Here is a 6,399-nt window from a genome sequence, read left to right on the forward strand (position 1 = left end):
GAAGCATTTCTATCCCTGCCATTGGAGCAAACAACTTTGAGCTTAAGCCTCAATTAGTTTCTCTAATGCAACAGAATTGCAAGTTTCATGGACTTCCATTGGAAGATTCTCATCAGTTCTTAGCTGAGTTCTTGCAAATCTATGACACTGTCAAGACCAATGGGGTTGACCTTGAAGTCTACAGACTTATGCTCTTTCCTTTTGCTGTAAGAGACAGAGCTAGAACATGGTTGGATTCACAACCTAAGGAAAGCCTGAACTCTTGGGAAAAGCTAGTCAATGCCTTCTTGGCAAAGTTCTTTCCACCTCAAAAATTGAGTAAGCTTAGAGTGGAAGTCCAAACCTTTAGACAGAAGGATGGTGAATCCCTCTATGAAGCTTGGGAGAGATACAAGCAATTGATCAGAAGGTTCCCTTCTCACATGCTTTCAGAATGGAGCATCATAGGAATCTTCTATGATGGTCTGTCTAAACTATCAAAGATGTCATTGGATAGCTCTGCTGGAGATCTCTTCATCTGAAGAAGACGCCTGCAGAAGCTCAAGAACTCATTGAAATGGTTACAAATAACCAATTCATGTACACCTCTAAAAGGAATCCTGTGAATAATGGGTCAACTCAGAAGAAAGGAGTTCTTGAGATTGATACTCTGAATGTCATATTGGCTCAGAATAAAATATTGACCCAACAAGTCAATATGATTTCTCAGAGTCTGTCTGGAATGCAAGCAGCAACAGGCAGTACTAAGGAAGCTTCCTCTGAAGAAGAAGTTTATGATCCTGAGAACCCAGCAATGGAAGAGGTGAATTACATGGGAGAATCCTATGGAAACACCTATAATCCTTCATGGAAAAATCATCCAAATCTCTCATGGAAGGATCAACAGAGACCTCAACAAGGTTTCAACAACAATAATGGTGGAAGAAACAGGTTTAGCAATAGCAAGCCTTTTCCATCATCTTCTCAGCAACAGACAGAGAATTCTAAGCAAAGCTCCTCTGACTTAGCAACCATTGTCTCTGATCTAATCAAAACCACTCAAAGTTTTATGACTGAAACAAGATCCTCCATTAGAAATTTGGAGGCACAACTGGATCAGCTGAGTAAGGAAATTACTGAACTCCCTCCTAGCACTCTCCCAAGCAATACAGAAGAGAATCCAAAAAGAGAGTGCAAGGCCATAACCACATCTCACATGGCCGAACATGGAGAGGAGAAAGAGGCAGTGATTCCCACTGAGGAAGACCTCAATGGACGCCCACTGACCTCCATGGAGTTCCCTAATGAGGAACCGTAGGAATCTGAGGCTCACACAGAGACCATAGAGATTCTATTAAATTTACTTTTGCCATTCATGAGCTCTGATGAGTATCCTTCCTCTGAAGAGGATGAAGATGTCACTGAGGAGCAAGTTGCTAAGTACCTTGGAGCAATCATGAAGCTAAATGCCAAGCTATTTGGTAATGAGACTTGGGAGAATGAACCTCCATTGCTCATCAAAGAACTGGATGACTTGACTAGGAAGAGATTACCTCAAAAGAGACAGGACCCTGGAAAGTTCTCAATCCCTTGTACCATAGGCACCATGACCTTTGAGAAGGCTCTGTGTGACCTAGGGTCAAGCATAAACCTTATGCCTCTCTCTGTAATGCAGATGCTAGGGAACATTGAGGTACAAGCTGCAAGAATCTCACTAGAGATGACAAATAATTCAAAGAAACAGGCTTATGGACTTGTAGAGGATGTCGTGGTAAAGGTTGAAGACCACTACATCCCTGCTGACTTCATCGTCCTAGAGACTGGGAAGTGTATGGATGAATCCATCATCCTTGGCAGACCCTTCCTAGCCATAGCAAAAGCTGTGATTGATGTTGACAGAGGAGAATTGATCATTCAAGTGAATGGAGACTCCCTTGTGTTTAACACTCAAGGATATCCCACTGTCACCATGGAGAGGAAGCATGAAGAGCTTCTCTCAATACAGAGTCAAACAGAGCCCCCACAGTCAAACTCTAAGTTTAGTGTTGGGAGGCCACAACCAAACTTTAAGTTTGGTGTTGAACCCCCACATTCAAACCCTAAGTTTGGTGTTGGGAGGTTCCAACATTGCTCTGAACATCTATGAGGCTCCATGAGAGCCACTGTCAAGCTATTGACATTAAAGAAGCGCTTGTTGGGAGGCAACCCAATTTTTACTTATCTATGTTAAATTTCTATTTTCTTTTATTATTTTATGTTTTCTGTAGGTTGATGATCATGTGAAGTCACAAAAACAATTGAAAAAGCAAAAACAGAAGGAAAAACAGAACACCATAGAGGAGATAGTTACTGGCGTTTAAACGCCAGTAAAGGTAGCAGAATGGGCGTTAAACACCCAATCTGGCACCATTCTGGGCGTTTAACGCCAGAAAATGGCACCAGACTGGCGTTTAACGCCAGGAATGGGCAAGAAGCTGGCGTTAAACACCAGAAATGGGCAGCAGCCTGGCGTTTAACGCCAGGATTGGCAGAAAAAGGCGTTTTGCACGCCACTTGGTGCAGGGATGAGATATCCTTGACACCTCAGGATCTGTGGACCCCACAGGATCCCTACCTACCCCACCACTCTCTCTCTTCTTCACCCATTCACCAATCACCTCAATACCTCTTCTCCAAAAATCCCTCACCTATCAAATCCCACCATTCTCTTCACCACTCACATCCATCCATCATAAAATCCCACCTACCTCACCATTTAAATTCAAACCACTTTTCCTCCCAAACCCACCCATAATGGCCGAACCATACACACCCCTCTCACTCCTATATAAACCCATCTTCACTCTCTCATTTTCACACAACCTAAACACCACTTCTCCCCCTTGGCCGAAACACAAAGCCCACTTCATCTCCTCTATTTCTTCTTCTTCTACTCTTTTCTTTCTTCTTTTGCTCGAGGATGAGCAACCTTCTAAGTTTGGTGTGGTAAAAGCTAAAGCTTTTTATTTTTCCATAACCATTTATGGCACCAAAGGCCGGAGAAACCTCTAGAAAGAGGAAAGGGAAGGCAAAAGCCTCCACCTCCGAGTCATGGGAGATAGAGAGATTCCTCTCAAGGGTGCATCAAGACCACTTCTATGAAGTTGTGGCCAAGAAGAAGGTGATCCCTGAGGTCCCTTTTAAGCTCAAAAAGGGAGAATATTCAGAGATCCAACATGAGATCCGAAGAAGAGGTTGGGAAGTTCTCACCAACCCCATTCAACAAGTCGGAATCTTAATGGTTCAAGAGTTCTATGCCAATGCATGGATCACCAAGAACCATGATCAAAGTGTGAACTCGGACCCCAAGAATTGGCTTACAATGGTCCGAGGGAAATACTTGGATTTTAGTCTGGAAAATGTAAGGTTGCCATTCAACTTGCCCATGATGCAAGGAGATGCACACCCCTACACTAAAAGGGTCAACTTTGATCAAAGGTTGGACCAAGTCCTCATGGACATATGTGAAGAGGGCGCTCAATGGAAGAGAGATTCAAGAGGAAAGCCGGTTCAACTAAGAAGGCATGACCTCAAGCCCGTGGCTAGGGGATGGTTGGAGTTCATCCAACGCTCAATCATTCCCACTAGCAACCGGTCCGAAGCTACTATAGACCGGGCTATCATGATACATAGCATCATGATTGGAGAGGAAGTGGAAGTTCATGAGGTTATATCCCAAGAACTCTACAAGGTGGCGGACAACTCCTCTCCTTTGGCAAGGTTAGCCTTCCCTCATCTCATTTGTCACCTTTGCAATTCAGTTGGAATTGACATAGAAGGAGACATTCTCATTGATGAGGACAAACCCATCACTAAGAAAAGGATGGAGAAAACAAGAGAACCTCATCAAGAGCATGAGGAAATTCCTCATCATGAAATCCCTGAGATGCCTCAAGGGATGCATTTTCCTCCACAAAACTATTGGGAGCAAATCAACACCTCCCTAGGAGAATTAAGTTCCAACATGGGACAACTAAGGGTGGAGCACCAAGAGCATTCCATCCTTCTCCATGAAATTAGAGAAGATCAAAGAACCATGAGAGAGGAGCAACAAAGGCAAGGAAGAGACATTGAGGAGCTCAAGCACTCCATAAGATCTTCAAGAGGAAGAACAAGCCGCCATCACTAAGGTGGACCCGTTCTTTAACTTCCTTGTTCTTTATTTTCCTATTTTTCAAAAATTATGCTTTATGTTTATCTATGTTTGTGTCTTTATTACATGATCATTAGTGTCTATGCCTTAAAGCTATGAAAATGATCCATCACCTTTCTTAAATGAAAAATGTTTTTAATTGAAAAAGAAAAAGAAGTGCATGAATTTCAAATTTTAAAACAGTTTAATTATTTTGATGTGGTGCCAATACTATTGTTTTTCTGAATGAATGCTTGAACAGTGCATATTTTTTAATTTGATTGTTTATGAATGTTAAAATTGTTGGCTCTTAAAAGAATGAAAGGAAAAAGAGAAATGTTATCTGATGATCTGAAAAATCATAAAATTGATTCTTGAAGCAAGAAAAAGCAGTGAAAAGCTTGCAAAAAAAAAAAGAAAAAAAAAGAGAGAAAAAAGCAAGCAGAAAAAGCCAATACCCCTTTAAACCAAAAGGCAAGGGTGATAAAAAGGATCCAAGGCTTTGAGCAACATTGGATAGGAGGGCCCACAGGATTAAAATCCTGGCCTAAGCGGCTAAACCAAGCTGTCCCTAACCATGTGCTTGTGGCGTGAAGGTGTCAAGTGAAAACTTGAGACTGAGCGGTTAAAGTCGAGGACCAAAGAAAAAAGAAGAGTGTGCTTAAGAACCCTGGACACCTCTAATTGGGAACTTTAGCAAAGCTGAGTCAAAATCTAAAAAGGTTCACCCAGTCATGTGTCTGTGGCATTTATGTATCCGGTGGTAATACTGGAAAACAAAGTGCTTAGGGCCACGGCCAAGACTCATAAAGTAGCTGTGTTCAAGAATCAACATACTTAACTAGGAGAGTCAGTAACACTATCTGGATTCTGAGTTCCTATAGATGCCAATCATTCTTAACTTCAAGGGATAAAGTGAGATGCCAAAATTGTTCAGAAGCAAAAAGCTAAAAGCCCCGCTCATCTAATTGATACTGATCTTCATAGATGTTTTTGGAATTCATTGTATATTCTCTTCTTTTTATCCTATTAGATTTTCAGTTGCTTGGGGACAAGCAACAATTTAAGTTTGGTGTTGTGATGAGCGGATAATTTATACGCTTTTTGGCATTGTTTTTAGTATGTTTTTAGTATATTTTAATTAGTTTTTATTATATTTTTATTAGTTTTTATTTAAAAATCACTCTTCTGGACTTTACTATGAGTTTGTGTGTTTTTCTGTGATTTCAGGTATTTTCTGGCTGAAATTGAGGGACCTGAGCAAAAATCTGATTCAGAGGCTGAAAAAGGACTGCAGATGCTGTTGGATTCTGACCTCCCTGCATTCAAAGTGGATTTTCTGGAGCTACAGAAGCCCAATTGGCACGCTCGTAATTGCGTTGTAAAGTAGGCATCCTGGGCTTTCCATCAATATATAATAGTCTATACTTTGCCCGAGATTTGATGGCCCAAACAGGCGTTCCAAGTCAGCTCAAGAATTTTGGCATTTAACTCCAAAACTGGCACAAAAGCTGGAGTTAAACGCCCAAACTGGCACAAAAGCTGGCGTTTAACTCCAAGAAAAGTCTCTACACATGAAAGCTTCAATGCTCAGCCCAAGCACACACCAAGTGGGCCCGGAAGAAGATTTCTGCATTAATTACTGATTTCTGTAACCTTAGGCTACTAGTTTTCTATAAATAGGACCTCTTGCTATTGTATTTTTCATCTTGGGACGTTTAGTCCTTAGACCTTTGAGGCTGGCCATTCGTCCATGCTTACACTATTTGTTCTTATGTATTCTCAACGGTGGAGTTTCTACACACCATAGATTAAGGTGTGGAGCTCTGCTGTTCTTCATGAATTAATACGAAGTACTATTGTTTTTCTATTCAACTCAAGTCTATTTCTTCTCCAAGATATTCATTCGTTCTTCAACTTGATGAATGTGATGATCCATGACACTCATCATCATTCTCACCTATGAACATGTGCCTGACAACCACCTCTGTTCTACTAGCAATGGCCTGAATGCATATCTCTTGAGTTTCTAATCTAAGATTGGAACCTTCGTGGTATAGGCTAGAATTAATGACAGCCATTCCTGAGATCCGGAAAGTCTAAACCTTGTCTGTGGTATTCCGAGTAGGATCTGGGAAGGGATGACTGTGACGAGCTTCAAACTCGCGATTGTGGGGCGTGTGACAGACGCAAAAGGATCAATGGATCCTATTCCGACATGATCGAGAATCGACAGCTGATTAGCCGAT

At 41.5% G+C, this 6,399-nt stretch overlaps 1 non-coding gene across 1 annotated transcript; it reads right to left on the minus strand.

Moving 5' to 3' along the window:
* Positions 1 to 320: 320 nt before the first annotated feature.
* On the minus strand, positions 321 to 428 carry LOC148576391 (small nucleolar RNA R71). Its single transcript, XR_015902944.1, has one exon. It is a non-coding gene; the product is annotated as a small nucleolar RNA R71 (small nucleolar RNA).
* Positions 429 to 6,399: the final 5,971 nt, after the last annotated feature.

Source organism: Arachis ipaensis, chromosome B1, assembly GCF_059453495.1.
Source record: "Arachis ipaensis isolate K30076 ecotype BB chromosome B1, ASM5945349v1, whole genome shotgun sequence".
NCBI lineage: Eukaryota > Viridiplantae > Streptophyta > Magnoliopsida > Fabales > Fabaceae > Arachis > Arachis ipaensis.